Source organism: Acinonyx jubatus, chromosome C2, assembly GCF_027475565.1.
Source record: "Acinonyx jubatus isolate Ajub_Pintada_27869175 chromosome C2, VMU_Ajub_asm_v1.0, whole genome shotgun sequence".
Taxonomy (NCBI): domain Eukaryota; kingdom Metazoa; phylum Chordata; class Mammalia; order Carnivora; family Felidae; genus Acinonyx; species Acinonyx jubatus.
In genome coordinates, this window is record NC_069384.1 from 120,268,761 (window position 1) to 120,291,128 (window position 22,368).

Consider the following 22,368-nt stretch of genomic DNA (forward strand, 5'->3'; position numbering starts at 1 on the left):
CTATGTGTCAAGCACTGTACGAGGTGCGGGGTGTACACAGAATGAGACTGTGGTGAAAACTCAATAAATAAACAGATCAGGGGCACCCGGGTGACCTAGTCAGTTGTGCGTCCGACTCTTGGTTTCGGCTCAGGTCATGATCTCACAATTCATGAGTTCCAGCCCCATATTAGGCTCCACGCTGACAGTGTGGAGCCTGCTTGGGATTCTCTCTCTTCTCTCTGCCTCTCCCCTGCTCTGTCTCTCTCAAAATAAATAAATAAATAAATAAACAAACAAACAAACAAACAAACAAATAAACAGATCCACATAGGTCAGATCATTTTAAATAGCATGAGAGATGTGGTCACTAGCAATTGGAGGGGGTCAATAATATGATAGAACTCAGCAGAGACCTGTCCCCTGGAGGCAGGCTAAGCCCTGGGGAGGAGGAGGGGGATGGTGCTGGGGGGGCCACTGTGGAAGGCGTGTGCCTGTGCAGCTGTTCCTGTCTCTTCCAGCCCAGCCGGGGCTGTGCCCTCTGGGACAGCAGGTATGGTCCAGGTCCTGTGGGTTGTCTGTGCTCCTGGGCAGATAAAATTATCGTGAGTAACATTCATGCTGCTTCTTATTTTGCTTTCCAGCTGTCTCCACCCAAGATTTCGCTTGCATCTGAGGAAGCTGATTTCATGTGCTCAGAGGTGTGCTGGCAGATAACCGGCATAGGCTCTCAAAGTCACTGTTACTTAAAAACACACGCATGGCACTCACTTTGTGTCAGGCACTGCTCAAAACACTCTGCAAATGTTAAATCATTTTGTCCTTACAAGAAACCTACATGCCAGGTGTTGAGGAGTATTACTATCCTCCATTCACGCACGAGGACGTGGGACTGTTCCTCCAATCACAGCCCTTTCCCATGACATGCAGTGTAGCAGTAATGTTAGCACTGGGGGAGGACTAGGCATCAGCAGCCATGGTGTCAGAAATGCAGATTCCTGCCCTGCCCTCGAGCTACTGAATCAGAATCTGTTTCTTCAGGTCACTCTATGGATCGCCAAGTTGAAAACCACTGATCCAGTCCATGTTTTCATTTTTTGGGAGATGATCTGGAGGATGAGCCTTCCATGGTTAGCTAATCCTTCAAACTCCAACAAGTGTTTGTTTTATGCACCCTTTTTCCTCCTTAGTTAAGGTTCATTTCTCAGGTAGGAGAACCAAGCATAGCAGGGTTAGAGTTGGCCAGTAAGCAAACAACTAAACAACATGAAAGCAGGATACTATGTACAAAGGACTGGGTTCGGGGGTGCCTGGGGTTGGGGAAGGTACAGCGGAGATGCTGCAAACTATAAAACACTGTCCCAGCCTGAAAGAGTGCTTTATCCCCCTGTGGAGAAATGATATATAAATACCAGATGGACAGACAAACAGGGGTACTATACTTTTACAGTGACATCGTATCCCACAAACAACTAAAGAGTCATCTATTTAACTATATATCCCTGAAAGAAAATCAAGCAAGCAAGTGGGAGGAAGGCAGGGAGGGAGGGAGGGAGGGGGAAGGAAGGAAGGAAGGAAGGAAGGAAGGAAGGAAGGAAGGAAGGAAGGAAAATGGGGGAGGAGCGGGGAAGAAAGGAACAGGGTAGGGAGATTTAACGTTGTGGGGTATTCCCTCCACACTCCTCTGATGAGATGCCTCACAGGGAGACTGCATTTCCCTGGGGTCCTCAGCTACCATGGGCCTCTGTGGCATATAGCTGCCTCTAGCTGAGAATGGATCTAATATTTAAAGATTTTTCATAAAACATAGCCCCTGAATGCGAGCCAACCACACTGCCTGGTTGTCAGCCAAAAAACATGGCCTGCTGTGATGCTAGAAGAAAAACTGGCTGTGTGGGGCTTAGTGAGAGATGTATGTGTCCCATACTTATTGGGTGATTTAAAGGATTTTCAAGAGACATTTTGGTTAAATATGTTTTCATCTTACGAGCTGATTTCAGACACGACCCTTTACTTCAGATGTAACTGCACTGTGCACAAAGGCCTCATATTTTCTGACTTCCTCTGTTGCCAAGGCTGAGAAACTGGCCAAGCAGACCCCATCCTATGTTGTAAAGTCCACAGTAAGGAGAGGAGATGAGGCTGCAGCCTCCAGAGGAAGCAAGAGCATTACAATCGTTGCCGGGAGCTGTCAGTGCATCATCACTAGGCTTGCGCGGCAGACGCGTGTGTTCCACCCCCCTGCAAAGTACAGGGTGTCTCTGTGTCCGTGAGTGTGCACTAGGCAAGCGATCACTGCAACGCCAGTCACACCTTTCTTGTCCTGGGGAGCCTAGGCTCCCATACTCTGCCTCCTGTAGCCAGCCTGCACTGTTAGTGCTTTTTTTTTTTTTTTTAATTTTTTTAACGTTTTATTTATTTTTGAGACAGAGAGAGACAAAGCATGAATGGGGGGGGGGGGTCAGAGAGAGGGAGACACAGAATCTGAAACAGGCTCCAGGCTCTGAGCTGTCAGCACAGAGCCCGCCGCAGGGCTCGAACTCACGGACCGTGAGATCATGACCTGAGCCGAAGTCGGCCGCTTAACCGACTGAGCCACCCAGGCGCCCCACTGTTAGTGCTTCTTGACCTCACAGTGACTCCCCTCCCCCACCACACACACACCGATTGGGTAGGGAATGGACCACTTAGCACGGGCTGGACCCAGATCCGAGCGGTGGCCAGTCTCAGGTCAGATGGTAGCAGTCTCTGCTGCCACAAGGTCCTGCAGATTCAGGGCCAGTAGCCATCTTGAGCACACAGAGGTAGACAACAGGGACAGGCAAGAGAAACAGGGTGGGGGAGCCTGAAATGAGCAAGCAAGCAGGTGAACAATTTTCCCCCTCAGGTATCCTGGGCCTGGCTGCACCTGACTCACCTGTCCTAGGTGTCCTTTGCCTATGCCCTGACAGCACCTCATCCCCTTTCTATTGAGCTGGTAGGCCTTGGTGCTGTCTTTTGCATACAGACAAAGCTTTACTGACTGGGCTTTCCACTGTCTTCTGTGGGCTTCAAAGACCTGCACAGAGGAGACAGGTCTTCTAACCACTGTGCAGCTTCAATCACTTGTGACCTTTTGTGACCCAAAATGCAAACTTCTAGAATTCACATGGTTTTGGCAAGTTCATTTGTCTACTAAATCCCTTTCTGTAGGACAGTAATTTTTTTTCTTGGCACTGTATAAAATGCCCACTCTTTGGGGCATTTTGGGGCAGTTGGGCGGCTCAGTCAGTTGAGCATCCAACTCTTGATTTCGGCTCAGGTCATGATCCCAGGGTCATGGGATCGAACCCCATGTCAGGCTCTATGCCGAGCCTTTCCCTCTCCCTCTGTCCCTCTCCGCTGCCCACACACGCTCTCTCTCTAAAAAATAAAAAAATAAAATAAATAAATGCCCACTCTTTGGATCAAATTCTTCCTTTCCTGATGGTCTCCTCAGTACTACTGGCACTCCTTTCAAAGGCGAGCATGAATTTTCCCTACTGTTGACCACATTAGGCATGGACATTAACAATGAGTCCAATGGTTTTCAGATTTTTAGCCCTGAATTTTTTTCTTTTTCAAATTAATGCTACTTGAAGCAATACAGAAGGGACATAACCCCAGCCAACTCTGGATTTCTTCTCCCTGCACCCCTCCCCCAACTCTCAGCTGTAGGCTCCTATCAAACCCAAGGGTTCTGGGAACAAACACTTGGTGCACTGCTCAGGGCGGCAGATTGTTTCATCCTTATCTTGGGCAAACATCAAGGATCACCCACTGCATATTCGGGATACACCACACAGTCCATCCCAAGCTCTGGAAATGCTCTGGAAATACAGTGAAGTGAAAGACACATCCCCAACACAAAGGAAAAGCTGGGCAGATAAGACGCTAACGGCCATCACACAGAGCGTATGCCAAGTACAAGGGTGTCACAAGTACGGTTAGGACGATGGGCTCAGAGGCTAGAGGAGCGGCCAGGGCTAGAACAGCTGGGGCAGGGCCCCACAGAGCAGGAGGGGTTCCAGTAGGATTTCAACAGACTTACAGGAGAAGAGAAAATAAAATCTGAGGGGTGGGGGTGGCGGGGTGCATCCAGGCGAGAGGATAAGCACAAACAAGGGTGAAAGTGTCTGTGATGGACTCAGGAAATGGTTAGCTGATGAATTTGGTGGGATGACAGGGCGTTGCAAATGGGAAAATGGGAAGGGGCCAGAACTTGAATAACAGGCTAGGAAAAATCAACTCATTTTGGAGACCATCAAGAGCCCTGAATGATTCGATTTAGAATTTAGAAAAACAATGGAAAAAAGCAAAACAAGATAAGAGCAGAAATCAGACGTCAAGCTTCTTGGATGCGGAATCAGACATGGGCCTGCAGGAAAGACAAAGGGTCAGCAAAGGGAAACGCTGATGACACATTTCCCCACTGCTGATCCTCTCCCCAAAAGGGTCAGAAGGCTTTGAGACTGGTGAAGGCAAGCTGTATCATCTTCCACTTATTCATCAGGCATCGAGAAGCCCGTGACTCCTTTGAAGTCATCTAGGCGAGGACTCTGGGGCTCCTGACTCACAGGCCTTCCCAGAAAAATCCTCTCCAGCAAGAGCAAGTGATCATAAGACACTGGCTCAGGGGCTGGTGAGAGCAGTCTCCAACTAGCTCAGAGCTTCTCAGGCCTTTCTCCTCCTGTTCAGATCCAGGGAATGGAAAAACTCAAACTCACCCCCGGTCTCAGCCTCAGCTTATCACAACACGCTTACCAAAAGAATGCAGAGAAGAACAGCCTTATAGTGAAACTCCTCCAGAATCATTACCAGCAACACACACCATGCGCAGGCACACACAGCCATTCTTGGAGAAGGTGTGAACATCAGAGCTGAACCGGGTAAACGTGAGCGCTGAATGTGGTCTGCCCCGAAGGAAGGCCCAATGCTACAAACTTCCGAGGGGAAGGTGGTATAAGGTGGTCCCTCACCAGATGCCTATTGATGGTGACACATCTGGGCTGGCCAGGTCTCTCTGTCTCTGCCTGTCTCTGTCTCCTATACAACAAAGAACCCAGAGACGTGGGAAGGGCATGTTACGGGAGGGCAGGAGGGAAACAGGGTGTAAAAAGTCTGGGTGTCCCGCACAAGGTCCCTGGACAAGGCGGTGTGTGGCCACCTTCTCACCCAGGTCTTCCAGCTCCAGAGGCTGTGTTCTGCCAACAGCTCCATGGGACAGATGAGAATGACATCATCAGAAAAGGGGACAAAGAGAGAAGAGGACAGCCACGGCACATTCCCTGTCAGGAGAGGAAGGCTTTCCGGGAGGTTGTGTTGGACTTGCCAGCACCTCCACTCTATTCCCAGAGGTCTGTCCCTGAGGCTTTGGGGACTGAGAGGGAGGGGGCACCTGTGGTGGCCTTACAGTCAGGACAACGTGTCAGCCGCAGTTCAGCCAGTGACTCAGCACTGACGGGAAGGCCAGACCTCCCTGAGGTCACCAGCTGCAGTCAACCCTGGACACGTCCACCTCCCGGCACGTCCCCACACATAAGGGACTCCAACTAACTTCCCAGTGACTGCTCCCTCACCATGAAACAGTCTACCTCCCCTTCATTGATTTCTTTTTTTTTTTTTTAAGTTTATTTTGAGAGAGAGCAGGGAGGGAGGCGGGGGGGGGGGGGCGGAGAGAGGAAGAGAGAGGGAAGGAGAATTCCCAGCAGGCCCCACACTGTCAGCGAGGAGCCCGACGTGGGCTCGAACCCACAAACTGAGATCATGACCTGAGCCAAAACCAAGAGCTGGACGATTAACTGACTGATCCACCCAGGTGCCCCTCCTTCAGTGATTTTCTAGTCCAACTAGCTTTCTAAAATTTATAAATATAACGTGTACCTGATTTAAAAAAATTCAAACAGTACCAAAGGCTGTCCAGTAAAAAGAAAAGCAACAGAAATTTAAGTATGATTTTCTAGTTCTTGACCCATCGGTGTAAAGCAGCTTTGTGTGACTCCCATTTTTGTAAACAAGGAAACTGACCCACTTTGTGTGTCCTTCCACTTCTACTCTCTGCTGCCCAATCCCTAATGCCCGGCACCCTTACTATCACGGTTACATGGCACCGAGGTTTACAACTTTTATGTTTTGTTCTAGAAATATTACTGATTGTGCTTCATCTGGAGCTTGGTTCTTTTTTTTTTTTTTATGTTTATTTTTTATTTTGACAGAAAGAGCATGAGCAGGGGAGGAACAGAGAGAGAGGGAAGCACAGAATCTGAAGCAGGCTTCAAGCTCTGAGCTGTCAGCACAGAGCCCAACACAGGGCTCGAACTCAGGAACCGTGAGATCGTGACCTGAGCCGAAGTTGGATGCTGAACCGACTGAGCCACCCAGGTACCCCTAGAGCTTAGTTCTTAAAATTAAAAATGAACCACCAGCATTTATAATATACTGATTGTGTAATTATTATCGTCTCCAGAGGCAAGTGAGGACCCTCAGAGAAGAGCGGATGAGTCACTACACTTGTGCTGCTCAAAGTAAAATGAAATTAACTAAGTTGGAAGGAGGACTTGGGGAGGGGATGGAGTGATATTAAAGTTCTTTCTCCTCAGCATGTTGAAGGCATTTCTGGGGCTCTTCTATTTGGGTTGGCTTGAAGGAGGAGAGGAACAAAACCGGGGGTCTTCATTCTTGTATTCATCTGTACTTTTTGAACACCAATTATGTGTTAGATACTATGCTAAGCACTTAAGATGCATATAAAAGCATTTCCCACCTTCAAAGAGTTCCAAGGGAGAGCCAGGAAAATCAAAGACAGAACAACTAGAAGCTCCAAGGCAGAGTTTTTAAAATTCTGTTTTGTTCACTGCTGTAGTTTTAGTATTTAGACAAGCCAATTACTGAATGAATGACTGAATGTAATGCCTGAGTTACACGCAGTGGAGGTGGTGTGGGTTGGGGAAAGGGGTTGGGACTGGGAGGGGAACCCAGAACACGAAGGAGGAGCCCTGGAGGGTGCCGTGGGCTTGAAGGCTCAGAGAACATTTCCAAAGAGAGTTTGGGTTGACTAGTGAAGTAGGAGGAGGACATGGCAAGAAATCAGGAGAAGGGATCCCCAGTAGTATCATAGGAGCAGGAGGTGAGTTTGGGAAGTGGCAGATGAGGTGAAATGACAGGAGGAGGCAATCTGTGAAGACTTGTATGCAGGGCTGATGGCCTGGCCTTTATTCCAGGGTGCTAGGGAACCGTGGAGGGTTGTTGGCAGGGTGGTAGTGTGGTCAGCTCTGTGGGCAGGGGCAGGGGTGGATGGGGCTGGAGATGGGAGTTCAGCTAGGGAATAAGCTGTCTCTGGGAGGAGGCATAATGAGAAGCTGGACTGAGGCTCTGAGGTTGGAGAGAAGGGCTCAGCACTGAGAAAAATTCAGGAGGTAGAATCTGGACAATTTGGTAACCGAGGGGCTTCGTGGGATATCTCGCACAGGATGAGTTCCTGATCTGAGTGGCTGATGGGGTGGTGGCATCATTCACAAAGAGAAGGATTAAAAGAGGGGTGCGTGGGTGGCTCAGTCGGTTAAGTATCCAACTCCAGCTCAGGTCATGATCTCACAGTTTGTGAGTTTGAGCCCTGCGTTGGGCTCTGTGCTGACAGCTCAGAGCCTGGAGCCTGCTTCAGATTCTGTCTTTCTCTCTCTCTGCCTCTCCCTGGCTCATGCTCTCTCTCTCAAAAATAAATAAACATTAAAGATTAAAAGAAAAACAATGGGTTCAGCAAGTTTTCAGGAGCACTACGTACTGCTGCATGTTGTGCATGTGGGACACCTAAGTGGGGACATCTTTGGATAGGTGGATCCATTTTCACATCAGAGAATTATTGGCAAATGAATGATATATAAAGCCAAGGATGCAGAAATGTAGGATAATAGGTACATGAGTGTATAAGAGAAATACCACCTTTAAGGATGGACAGATACAAAGAAGTCCATGAAGGAGACCAGGAAGAGCTGAACCAAGGGGATGGGTATCACTCTTTCAGTGCAGGGGTATGGGTGAATGAATAAATGAATGAATGAATGTGTATCTTAAATTATTTATCCCTGCCTTTCCTTCTGGATTCCCCTCTTGAAGTACCTTCAAGCACTAGACTGTACAACAAGAACCTGTCCCCATTATCTTAGGGCAAGAACCACCAGAAGTTTTCCCTAAGATATTTAGGAAATATTGAGAGTCATGAAGACTCTCAGTAGTTTTCCAAAGAGTGGTTTCTCTGGAAGTTAGCTTTTTTTTTTTTTTTAAATAAACTTTTAATTTTAGTTTTAGGTTTAGAGGAAATTTGAGAAGATGGAAGAGAGAATTCTCATATACCCAACACCCAAGTCTCCCCTATTGGTAATGCCTTACGTTAGTATGGTGCGTTTGTCATAACCAGTGAATCAAAACGGTTACAACATTTTTAACTAAAGTCCATACTCAGATTTCCTTGGTTTTTCAATAATGTCCTTTTTTGGTTGTTGTTCTAGGAAAGCATCCAGGGTAACACATTACACTTAGTTGTAATGTCTCCTTAGGCTCCCCTGGGCTGTGAGATCTTCTTATATTTTTCTTGTTTGTGAGGACTTGGACAGTTTTGAGGAATACTGATCAATTATTTATAGCATTTCCTACCACTGGGGTTTGTCTGATGTTTTTCTCGTGATTAAACTGGGATTATAGGTTTTGGGGAGGAAGACCATAGAGGTAAAGTGCTTTTTTCATTCATATCCTATCAAGGTACGTACTGGCCATGGGCTAGCCAGGTTAAAGTCATGCTTGTCAGTTTTCTCCTCTGTTGAGTTTTCTCCTCACCTCCCTTCTGTACTGTACTCTTTGGAAGGAAGTCAACGTGTATATCCCACAGTTAAGGGATGGAGAATTATGGTCCTCCTCCTCGAAGGAGCAGGCAGTTAACTTTAAAAATTCTCATGCTGTCTTTTCATTTGAAGGAAGTTTCTCTCCAGCTTCCTTTTCTGTCTTCCAGATACTCTTTTAAGAACACACAGGGCTGCCAAACAATGGAGCCTGACTTCAAAGGATCTTTTATGGGACTCAACATTTCTAAATGTATCTAAATACAGGCAGTCTCAATATACCACATGACCAGAATTTTAAAATGCAAGCAGTGGCTCCCCTCCAGGTAGGCACTGGTTTACTACTGCTTCAGGCATGATGACTCCCTTTGAAGCAAGCCCGGAACGGTGTCTGATACGGGGCCCACCCCTTGTCCACCCTGCTGGTATTGTGGATGAGGCTGGTCTAACTTAAAAGTCAGGAATAAGTGAAAACCCCCCAACAAGAGGAAGATTCAGAAAGGAAGTACTGGAAAATATTGATGATGTTCATTGTACCGGACACATAAATAATGTCCTACCATGTTACAATAACAGCACTCTCTTCTATAAACCAAGAGTATCATGGCAAAGACACACAACATAATCAGAGATCACATCCCTACAAAAAGTAAGGGAAAGAATTTCACACCAAGGAAAGATGATTATTTAAAGACATAATGAGACTCTATCAAGAATAGTCACCATGTGAGTCAGGAAACAGAGCACTTGTATCTTAGCATAATAAATTTTTATAACTTAATAAAAAGCTATTGAACTCTGGAAAGATAAGACCCAATCCCACTGTTTTGGTTCCCTCCAGTGGTTGTGTCCTGCTGCCCCCTTGGGGCCTTGCCACAGGGTAAGGAGGAGCAAGGAAGTGACACAAACTGTTTTTCTCTCACTCTCTTTTCCTCCTTATTATTTCCTGGACTTTGAAGTTCAATGCCATGTAAATATTAACTTGCTTCTTACATAAAGCTTCAAAGAACAAACTGTAATCTGAGCATGTGATTTACCCTAACATTTTCCCATGAGCTTTAAGGATTCTGATTTCTTCTCTACCAATATGTATGTCTCTATCTCACAGAATTAGTTTGGAAACAGTCTTTAACTTTTCCTTCTTCTTCTCATTATTATTATTATTATTCTTGTTATTACTATTATTATTAATCATCCTCCTCCTTCTCCTCCTCATCATCACATGATGGAAGTATTTTCCAAAGAATGCCTGAGATGATTTTAGGTGGTAACATCTACTAAGTTTCCTTTTAAATATATTTAAGTTAAAAAGCTAATTTGACTTGAGGTGCCTGGCTGGCTTAGTCAGTAGAGTATGCGACTCTTAGTCTTGGGATTGTGAGTTCAAGTCCCATGTTGGGTAAACAGATTACTTAAAAAACAAACAAACAAACAAAACAGCCTAATTTGACTTAAAGAAAAAACATGTCAGTGGTAGTACAACTTGTAAAAGGTAGGGCAAAAATTATCACTGGCTAAAGTTTGGGACTTACTCAACTCTTGAAATAATCAGTTTCAGAGGTGAAATTTATTGCACAGGTAAAAGTGGAATTATATTATTATAACTTCGGGAACAACTCACAGCAATAAGGTCCATGGGTTTTTTGTTCTGTTCTGTTTTGTTTTGTTTTTGTTTTTGTTTTTGTTTTTTGTTTCTTGTTTCTGCTAGTCACATTACCAACAGTTTTCTTTTATAATACAATCGTGCCGACCATGATGGTCTAAACCACTCTGACAAACCTTTCAAACCAAATTAGACACCCCATTGACACAATCTTTGCAAAGCTGGTCAAAAGAAAGTCTCTCGGAATTTGTTTTAGAGATGTTTTTGGATTTTCTCCTAGGTTATGTTTTATTTTCCCCAAATTAAAATAATATAAAATAATTATGGCTTTTCCTAACATTGAGAACCTTAACATATGTTACAATTTGACTTACTGAAGAAACAATCCCTTAGTTATGAGATCTTGATTTTATAAAAATTACGTCTTATTATTCCCTTCTAGCTCCATCATGCTGATGTGTTCTTTTGCAAGGGATGTGCCATCTAGAGTTGGTTTGCTGGACCTGAACTGTGTAGCCAGTATGATCTCAATAAATGAAAGACTGATACTTTTAAAAAATGCTAATTTCCTTAATCTTTTCACCTCCCCCTGCACTGAGATGTTTTTCCTTGACACATAATTAAATGCTTTTGAGCGTTTGCTGAATTACTGTGTGGTTAATCCCTCTCAACAGCAGGAAGCTTAGATATTTGTAAATTTCCTCAGTGCACCGTTTCTGATTAGTTGACCTTTTCTAAATACCAAACCAACCGGTTGCAGTCAGTTCTATCACTCCATGATCAGCCTGCATTTATCCATAGATAAAGTTCTTGTTGGTTTTCATTTGTTTTGAGAATTGGTATAGACAGAACAAATGGCTGTTGCATTAGAGTTTTGAATTTATCTTAAACTGTAATCACTGATGTTATCTTTCTTCATAAGCTCCAAAGAGTACCTTTGTTGTTATTCTGGTTTATACTAATACTTTATCTTTATATATACACCCTTCCTTTTGCAAAGTGACTTAATTTGTTTTATTGATTGTAGGTATCAGTGATAGTGCACTTAATTAGCTTTCAAAACACAACTATGTTATCATCACATTATTTCGGAAAAATACATGAACATTCTTTCCAGCCGTGCCCATTCTCCAATCCCTTCTTCTCTCTCTTTCTCTCCTGCCCTCCTTCTGTTCTTTCCTTCCCGCATCAAACATTTATTGAACATCTACATGTCAGGCACTGTACTAGATATTGCTAGAGTCAATGGTGGAAAAACTCTTGGTTCCCCAGGAAGCTTATTCTATAGGTTTAAAATCATTCCTTCCTGTTTATTCCAAAGATCACTCGGGATGAAAACACACTAATGAAATTCATGCGAAAGAAAGCAAACATGGACTGCTCCTACTGAACTGGAGAAAAAGCATGTTACCCACCTTTAGCTGCTGCAGAATAATCCTTCTTCCTTGTGGGCTCTGGCTATATCAACAATCCTTCTTTTCCCCCCAAGAACTGGCTCTGGAGAGGGCGTTCTTCCTCCTCTAGCACAAATAGCCTTCAGTGGGAATGTTGGGATGGACACCAGTTGAATGAGGCCCAGAGCAGCTGGAGTCCTCCTAGAAAACTTACATGCCCACACTCGTTTGGTGTGGCTGCCTGAGGCCTCTGGTGGAGAGCTCCTGTAGGAAACCACAAATGCACAGGAAATTGGGGAAAATCAGATAAAGGCAAACCTTTAAATGACATATGTACAGAAAGGAAACAGTTAAGAATTAACCCAAATTAATTTAAGGCTATAAGAACAAGTGGTGCAACGGTTTAGTTAATAAGTAGCTAGTCTGCAAAGCTAAGGCATTTGAGCCAAAGGACTAAGGGTCTTTAGAGCTGTAAGAGGGCAGGTGGATGGAGAAATGGACCTATCACAGAGTCACAAATTGCTGTGGGAAGTAGGAGCAGGCACTGCACAGTGAACCAATACAGACTCGTACATACAACCACCTACCTGTACATACATCTATTGATCCATTCAGAAAACACTTGTCGAGCCCCACTGTTCTAGGGATAGTATTGAAGATATAGCAGTGCGCATGCCTTCATGGACTCTAACATTCACCAGTATGCAGGAGGTACATTGAACAACAAACTGGAATTTGGGTAAGTATTATATAAAGAAAAGGCAATGTTAAAACTTGAGTCTGCTAAGTTTGGCTAGTTTCTTCGGAATAGCAGGGACCAAAGAACCTTCCAGGGGAAAAAGCCGTCACCTACTTCCTTACCCTTTCTCTAATCTCATTATCTCCCCCTCCTTTCTTTCTTTTAGCTCATCAAGACCATGTCACCATCCACTTCTTTAGGCTCAGGCTCATCTATACTCAGACCTCTAGTCCTGCCCTAATAGGAAACATGAGACCCTTGGCTGTTCTGCACTTGGCTTCTTGAATTTCGGATTTACTTTTTGTTTTTGACCTCTAAAAACTGAATTCAAGTTCCTGGAATTCAAAGACTCAGTATTTATCTATATCCTGTGTTTAACTTATACCCATCAATCTACATGATGCACTCAAATCCCTAATCTAGCCATGAAGAATTGGGAATGTGGAGTATGACCACCAGGTCAGTGTGCCTAGGGAGAACAGTCAGTGGACAGAGGTGAGTAAACTCAAAAGTGAGATGGGTTAAACGTCTGGAGACCAAATCAGGAGATGTAGTCCACAAGGATCATAGTCTACAGGGGACATGTTGCTTCTAGAAGACTTTCCCAGAACTTATTCATCCTATGTTGTGGTTTACTGATAAGAATAAGGGGTCTCATTGTAAATAAAACCAGGAAAAAGACCATTTGTAAAATCAAATGAAAAAGGGTATAGGATAGAAGGGTGACTATCCTTAAAAAGACTAGAAAAGGAAAAGCCAAGGAGGAAGTTTTATCATTGTGTCTCCAAAACTGTGCAGATGGGGAGATGACTGACTAGTCTCATTGTCCATTTGGAAGGCAGATCCCATAGAAGAAACATGTGATAGCATAATTTAATAAATTCATTCCCTAGGGTTTTTTGCTTGTTTGTTTTTCTGAGCACATACTGTAGTCCAAATACTACTGAAGATAAATCCGTGATAAGACACAACCTCTTTCCTCTTGAAGCTCATTGTCTAATGGGGAATACAGGCTTATAAACAACTCATGAAAAATACCACAAGTTGGATTTTCTAACACAAGATTCCTTAGGACCTCAGAGCAGGGGCTCCAATACTTCCTAGCAAGGTCAAGGAAAACTCTCCCAAGGAAGTGACCTTTCAGTTGAGTTCTAAAGAACAAGGGTCATTTCAGGTAAGAATTTTTTGTCTCCACTTAGCTCTTCTCCCCCCTCCCTCCCCCCCATTTAGCTCTTCTTCATGGGAAAAGATTGTTTAGGCCTAATCTACCATGAATATTTCTGGGTTTTGTTTTTTTTTTAAATATAGCTCTCATTATCTAAAAAAAACTTTTTTAACGTTTATTTATTTTTGAGACAGAGAGAGACAGAGCATGAATGGGGGAGGGTCAGGGAGAGAGAGAGGGAGACACAGAATCTGAAACAGGCTCCAGGCTCTGAGCTGTCAACACAGAGCCCGATGCGGGGCTTGAACTCATGGACTGCGAGATCATGACCTGAGCCGAAGTTGGACGCTTAACCAACTGAGCCACCCAGGCGCCCCTCTAGCTCTCATTATTAAGCTAAAATTTCAGTTGATTTTTAGAGCCAGTGTGGAAATAATTTACTTGGACCTGAAATGAAAAAGTTTTTGAATCTACAAAGCCAAGGACTAAATCTTTGAGCAGTTAGAAGACATGCTGAGAGATACAGCCAGACTGGCCAGACATCCCTACTTTTCCTTACCAATTTATGATTGGTAACTGGCTCCACCTGATGAGGGACAGAAGCAGAAAAATGTGCGCATTTAGCTCAGAAGTCTACCTGTAGACTGCGTAGTTCCAATAAGGATCAAATATGTGCTAGTTGCTACATTCTTAAAGGGTCTCATGATTGCCTGTGTATTTCACTGATAGTTAATACCCAACTGAATGATAAGCACCAGAGAAATCCTACAAAAGTAGCTTTATTAGTAGAAATTCAAATAAAACATTTATGATCTAATACTCCCTGCACATCTCCTCCCCCTTGAGCACTATGCATATAACCACCAGCCGCCCATGGGTCCTTCCCCTGTCCTCCTTAAATAAGTTTACTAAGTTGCACCATACAATGCCTCAAGAATTCCACCTTGACCATTGCACTCAACAACCCCATAACATTTTTGGTGGCCTGTGCAGGGATTATGGAATGAATACAAGAGCTTCTGTGCAACTTGGTAAGTCTCTTTTACTTCTCCAGCCTCTACTTCTTACTTGTTCTTTTCTGGAAATGTCCTGAATAGTATGACCCTTGGGAATGAGTCTTGCCTGAGTGCTCAGGAGAAAACCTCTTGCCCGTGGCCACACTATGGAAAGGGATGGACTCCTGCCACCCAGCTAGACATTATTACTTTGGCTGTAATGGTTTTGGGCTTAGAAATCAGACTTTCCTTGGGGTGCCTGGGTGGCTCAGTCGGTTAAGCGGCCGACTTCGGCTCAGGTCATGATCTCGCGGTCCGTGAGTTCGAGCCCCGCGTTGGGCTCTGTGCTGACAGCTCAGAGCCTGGAGCCTACTTCAGATTCTGTGTCTCCCTCTCTCTCTGACCCTCCCCCGTTCATGTTCTATCTTTCTCTGTCTCAAAAATAAATAAAAGTTAAAAAAATTTTTTTTTAAAAAGAATCAGACTCTCCTTATTTTTCCTGTTATTTTGATGCATATATTATCGTCAGGTTTAGGATGGCCACCAATCTCAAAACTCCCGCATAAAGTTTCTACCTATATAACCCAGTGTGATCCCTCGATTAGCATAAAATCCAAGGTATGTCTGACCATGTACTTCTCAAAAGGGACCAGTCAGAACTACCCAATGGGGAGCTGGACTGTAAACAGAGATCCTGAGTAAGTTGCTTGGATTCGATAGGAACTCCATGCTTTTATTTTTTTCAGGTCTCTCATTTGTCCTTACTCAAGGGCTATTTGACATTCTTGGTCCTGCTCTCAGATTGAAAACACTTCCAGCTAAGATATATGATGCTTAATACATCATGAAAACCCCATCCATTAATACTAGACCTAGAGGCTTACAAAGGTTATTATTATTGATCGCCAAATATATTGACTTCTTCAAAATGGAGACAGACCCAGTGTCTGTAGCATCTCAGTCCATTCACCAGCACCCACTGTAGTCCAGAATGCAATTGGAAAGCAAAGGGAGGTTGGCATCACTTCTCAGGTAGTACAAAGGTGTCAGAGGTTTAGGAATGAGGGACGCCTCTCAGCACTCTGAACCCCAGATACCTTCAGCAATATTCCTGGTGGGATGCCATTTGGAAGTTGAGGGGGATTTTGGCAATGGTTTTAGTTATGCGGTCTCCTCGTTTTATAGGGATTAACTATGGAATCAACTTCCTCAGTCCCATGGGATTCCCCTTTGGGCCATCTCATAGCACACTGGAGTCAATTTGGACAACAGGATTTAAAGAAGAAGTGCTTCATCTTTTTTCTACAAAAATGTCTGGCTTTGGATGATGATGAAAAATGGCCCATTAACAGGTCCTTAAGCTTCAATACTATTTATCAATTTGCCTTTTTTTGCAGGCAACAGGGAAAATGAACCAAAATACCCTACATCCAGGTCTTTATGGCACTGAGTCAGGATCTTAATCTAAGAAGACTTGTAGGATGTGTCTGGCAAGATTCCAGGCTCCCCACCTTTAGATATTTCAGACAATGATTGTTTAAAAAGACCACCATAATCAAAGAAACCAACTCGGTCAGACAAACAAGAAAATCAATGAGCAGAAGAAAAAGTGAAAATGAGCCTGTAAGCAAGCCCAGTCCCCTAGTAATTCCCCTCCACATAAACCTTTGGAGCCTTCTACTCCTAGTTCAGTGGGACATAAACTAGAAACAGAACATCATACTTACCAAACACTCAGACTAAGGAAGGATTGTATCCACTTCAGAAAGTAGCAAATGAAGAAATGAGCACAATTAAGGTACATGTTCCATTTTCCATGTCAAATCTGGCTCAAATAAAACCAAAGCTAGGATGATACTCAAGGATCCACCCAAGTTTATAGATGGATTTCACCAGGTGTCTCTAACATTTGATTTAACCTGGAAGGATATCTATATTATTCTAACACATTGCTGTACCCCAGAAGTAAAGGCCTGGACTTGAACTGGGGCACAAGAATTTGTAGATGAGGGGCACATGGGTGGCTCAGTTGGTTAAGCATCCAACTTCTGCTCAGGTCATGATCTTACAGTTCCTGAGTTTGAGCCCCACGTTGGGTTCTCTGCTGTCAGTACAGAGCCTGCTTCCTGATCCTCTGTTCCTCTCTAACTCTGCTGCTCCCCCACTCATGCTCTCTCTCTCTCTCTCTCAAAAATAAATAAACATAAAAAAAAAAAAAAAGGAATTTGCAGATGAGTTGGCAACTAGGAGTAGAAACCATTATCCAGCAGGAGGAGAGGTTGTTCCTAATATTGAGTCTTACTGGAACTACCAAGAGGACAGACCTGGCAGGGAAAGACGAGACTATATGGTCACCTATTTATTGGAGGGGGTGTAAAGAGGATTTTCTACACCTGTCAATTCTGATAAAATTAAGGAAGTGACCAAGGCAAATGCTGAAAATCCAGCCTTATTTCAGGGGTGTTTAATAGAAGCAACTTATAAATACACAGATTTAGACCCAAACACACCAGAAGGGATGGCTATCCTAAATAAGCATTTTATGAGCCAGTCAGCACCATTCACTGTAAACTGGCAAAGATGGCCCTAGGCCCTCAAACTCCAACCCAGTGGCTGCTGGAAGCGGCCACTGGAGTCTTTAAAAACAGAGATATGGCTTTAAAACAGGAGAAGGACCGCAGGGCTAAAATAACAGAGTAGAATGAAGGTTCAAATATTGGCTGCCATTATTGTGGATCCCCAACAATGCCAGGCTAACCAGGGGCAGCAGAAGAAACCGGTCTCAGACAGAAGTTCAGGTAAGACCTCATACTATAGGTGTGGCCAAACTGGACACTGGAGTAAAGAATGTCTGAATAAATGCTCTCTGCAGGGGCCAATCCCACTTGCAAAGCAGAGGGACACTGGAAAAGGGACTGTCCTTATCTCCAGAGAGAGGGGAAGACAGGAACTCATTTCCCAGCCTGAGAGCAACAACCTGAACAGATGGCATTATGGGGCTGAGGCTGGTCTGGCTTCCCTGAACATCAAGGTGGCTAAGCCCTGGATTACCCCAGACGTGGGAGGTAAGTTCACTGATTTTCTTATTGATACGGGAGCCACTTACTCTGCCCTTGTTCAGCACTCTTGCCTGACCTGTCTTTCTAAACATAAAATTACCAGAATAGAAGCAGAACCTAAATCATACTAAGTAACTTTTCCTTTAACCTGTAAATATGAAGACCAATTAATTACCCACTCTTTTCTGGTTCTCCCTTCCTGTCTCACTTCCCTACTGGGAAGGGACTTCATGTTTAATTAAGTTGGGAAGCTAGTTCAAACTAACTGGGTAGGAGGATGGTCTCTTTTCCCTGAGGGCTGAAGAAAAACCAGGCATTCATCCTGGAATTCCCCTTAATGTTTGGGAACAAGTAGACCCACAAGCATGGAACTGTGACATCCCAGGGAAGGCAATATGGGTCCATGCCATCAAAGTAGGTCTAAAGGATCTTGCTATTATTCCACACAAAAAAACAATATCCTCTTAAGAGAGAAGCCAGAGCTAGACTCCAACCACTTACAGGTAAATTTCTTAAATATGGAATTCTTAAACCTTGTTTATCCCCTTTTAATACTCCCATTTTGCCTGTTAAGAAGCTTAATGGTGAGCACAGAATGGTACAAGACCTCAAAGCAATAAACTAAGCGGTAGAGTCCCTATTCACCCTCTAGTACCAAACCTTTATACTATTATTGACTCAAATTCTGGGCAATACAGAATGGTTTACAGTGCTTGATTTAAAGGATGCTTTCTTTTGTATCCCCTTAAGAGAAGAGGCCCAGACTCTATTTGCCTTTGAATGGACTCCTTTAGGAGAACAAGCATGGCAGCTTACATGGACAGTCCTTCCATGGGGATTTACAGATAGTCCCCATTTGTTTGGCAAGGCACTCAGTAGAGAACTTAGATATCTTGCATTGCCTCAAGGAACAATATCACAATATGTTGATGAAATTTTAATATGCAGCCCCATAAAAGGGGCCTTGGGCTATAATTCTATTGTGTACTAAACTTTCTTGGAGAGAGAGGATACTGAGTATCACCTAAAAGGCTGAAATTCTAATTTCTAATTCTAATTTCTAAATTTCTAAACAGAAAGTACAATACTTAGGATATGAATTAACTCCTGGAGATCATTCCCTGTCAATTGAGAGAAAAAGAGCTATAATAGAATTGGGACCTCCTGCCACAAGAAAAAAACGACTCCAAACCTTTTTAGGAATGGCTGGATTTTGCCACCTATGGATTCCAAGGTTTGGAGTCTTTGCTAAATCTCAATATAAGGCCACTAGGGGGCCAAATAAGAGCCTTTAAAATGGGACAAAGAACAACAGGGGGCCTTTCAACAACTAAAAACTAAACTATCTTCGGCCAGGCCCTGGCTCTACCAAACTTAGAAAAACCCATTTACCCTATTCATTGTTGAAAAACAGGGCCAAGCCCTAGGAGTACTAACACAAAAACTACGGGCATGAATTGAGACCTATAGGATGTTTTTCCAAGCCATTGAAAGTACAGCCCAAGGATGGCCAGCATGTCTCTGAGCAGTAGCAGCCACTGCATTGCTAGCAGAAGCATCTAAACTTTCAATGGGACGGCCATTGACAGTGATGACTTCTTATCACTGTCCTTTAGAAACTAAAGGACATCAGTGAACGACAGGGTGATGACTAAAGATCAAACTATACTTTAGATTCCCCCAGTACTGTTCTCAAACCTGTCAAACCCTAAATCCAGCATTCCTCATGCCTGGACGAGGCCATGCTACTACTCTGCCTGAACATGACTGTAAAGAGGCAATAGAATTAGTCTATTCCAGCTACGTCTGGATCTAAAAGATCAAGCCACAGATAGATGGTTTATAGACGACAGTAGTTTTACGTAAGAAGGACAAAGTAAAGCTGGGTATGTAATTGTTAGTTTCATGAAAGCTACTGAAGCCAACCTGTTACCAACCAATGCTTCAGCTCAAAAGGCAGAACTGATAGTTCTCATGCAAGCTCTTCAGTTAGCTAAAGGCCTAAGAGTTGGGGCGCTTGGGTGGCTCAGTTGGTTAAGCGTCTGACTCTTGGTTTCGGCTCAGGTCAGGATCTCACAGTTCATGTGAGTTGGAGCCCCACATGGTGCTCGCTGCTGTCAGAGACAGAGCCTGCTTGGGATTCTGTCTCTCCCTCTCTCTCTCTCTGCCCCTCCCCTACTCATGTACACACTCTCAACAAATAAATACATAAATAAACATTTTTTTAAAAGGTCTAAGAGTGTGTGTGTGTGTGTGTGTGTGTGTGTGTGTATGCCTTCCTTGCACTTCATGCATATGGTGCCATCTGGAAGTAAAAGGGATTATTAACTAGTCATAATTCCCCTATTAAATATGGACTTAAATTTGTAACTCTGTTAGAGGCAGTTCATCTCCCTAAAGAAGCTGCTGTAAAGCATCTTAGAGGACATCCAAAGGGAACAAATTTAGAATCTAAAGGAAATAATTTAGACAATTTGGCAGCCCAAGTGACAGCTTGAACTAAACTAGTTCTGAGTCTTAGACCAGTCTTTAATCGCTTAAGCACTGTGGTTTCCATTTATACTATGGAAGGGAACAACAGAACACTTGGGGGAAACTCTACTAAAACTGCTGAGGGATGGTATAAGAAGTGATAAAGGAAAAATCTTTGTCCCTAAGGAAAAACAATGCAAATTAGCAACAAGATTGCACCAGGCTACTCATATGGGAAGAGAAGCTTTATGGAATTTCACCAAACCCTTATTTGATGGAATAGGATTAAGAGCCGTTTTATAAAATGCATGTAAGTCTTGTGCAGTGTGTGCCCAGGTTAACCTTGAAGGTGCACTATAACCACCTTCGTTTTTTAACACTTGCCCAAAGATGTGGAAAATACCCTGGGGAAGACTAGCAAATTGATTTTACAGTTGCCACCTTATAAGGGATACAAATATTCATTAGTCTATATAAACACCTTTACTGGATGGATGGAGGTCTTCCCATGTGAGACAGAAAAGGCTACTGAAGTAACAAAGACTTTATTAAGGGAAATCGGTCCCCAGTTTGGGCTCCCTTGATCTCTTCAAGGTGACAATGCCCCATCCTTTACAGCCCAAATAACTCAACAGGTAGCCCAAACCCATAAAATTAAATATTTTTTACATATAGCCTGACATCCTCAATCACCAGGCACAGTTGAAAAGGCCAACCATAATTTTAAAAGATACCTTACTAAGATGAGGATAGAAACACAAGAAAACTGGGTAACTCTTTTACAAATAGGTCTCTTAGGAATAAGAACTACCCCACAGGAAAGATTAGGGTTAAGCCCTTTTGAATTAATATATGGTTGACCCTTACCATTGACTTATCCTCAGTCCCAGACTAAAGTAATGTTACACTTCTCATTAGACACTAGATTAGTCCATAAAACTCTTAACAAACATGCTAATAAAGTACTGCCAAAACCGGACCCTAAGGAAATTCAAAATTCTTTACAAGTAAACCCCAGAGAACTAGTCTATTTAAAATAGACTGGCAGGCAAACAACTCAGGAGAACAAATTCCTAAATGGAAATGACCTTACAGGGTCATTTTAAGCACTCCACTGCGGTAAAACTAGAAGGTCACTCAACATAGACTCGTATTTCTTGAATTAAACTTATACCCCTTCAACAGAGAGTGACAATGAACTGGTCGATGTGCCCTCATATTCCTGTGAACCAGCAGATCTCAAATTCCTTTTCAACAACGAGATAAGAAAACATGAAGGTCTCTTTTCTTTTACCTGCCATCTACACACCATACCTAAGTGGTAACTCTTTTTTACAGTCGGTATAACATTACGTGGAGCTACAAAACCGGTATTCATGCTGGATTTGTAGCTCACTGCCCGTATCAAGCACTTCAGGCCTTCCTTGGTGGGTTTCTACTTTACAAGATACAGATTGGCATTATTTACATCAATACGTAGCTGATAAGATACATCACCTGCACGCTAGCACATAGAGGGATATTTCTATTACTAGAAAGAATGTTTCTTGCTGGCCTATGATAGATGTTACATGTGACTCTCTAGGCGATAAGATGCCTTTCTCTTACCCTCAAATCTATTAAAATTTTAACTGAATATGCCAACCTACAGGTAGGCTCATAACAACAAATTCCCCAACTACACAGTCCTTCCTGTCGATATCATCCAGGAAGGATGATACCAAATATGGGATGAATCTATGTGGCTTATTACTACAACAGGACAACTAAGCCAGGAGACCATTTATGCTGGGAACAGAAAACACCATACCCTTGATTCATGGCTCAATATACTCACCAAATGGGATGGCTCCCCCAGAAACCTGTGACCATACCGTCACTTTATAGGCAATTGATTGGTTTGCTACTGACTGGACAAAGTGACTGGGCATCAGATGGCTAACACCTAATGGAACACAACGGTTATATGGGCCAAATATGCAGCCATGGCTTCCACCAGGCTGGAATGGAAGATGTACTATAGATTATGGCTAGATGCATGGCCATAGCACTAAGACTGTCACAATTCCAGCTAATCTTCCATATCTAAAACAACAATGGACAGGATCTGTGT

General features: G+C 43.5%; 1 protein-coding gene across 8 annotated transcripts in view; it reads right to left on the bottom strand.

Annotated features, from left to right (window-relative positions):
- Positions 1–22,368, bottom strand: part of ZBTB38 (zinc finger and BTB domain containing 38) — a 170,665-nt gene that overhangs the window by 144,279 nt on the left and 4,018 nt on the right. For all 8 annotated transcript variants that reach the window (XR_003420931.2, XR_001431808.3, XR_003420930.2 and 5 more), the window contains exon 2: positions 11,847–12,089. The gene's annotated coding sequence lies outside the window, so the exon portion shown is untranslated. The remainder of the gene's footprint in view (positions 1–11,846; positions 12,090–22,368) is intronic.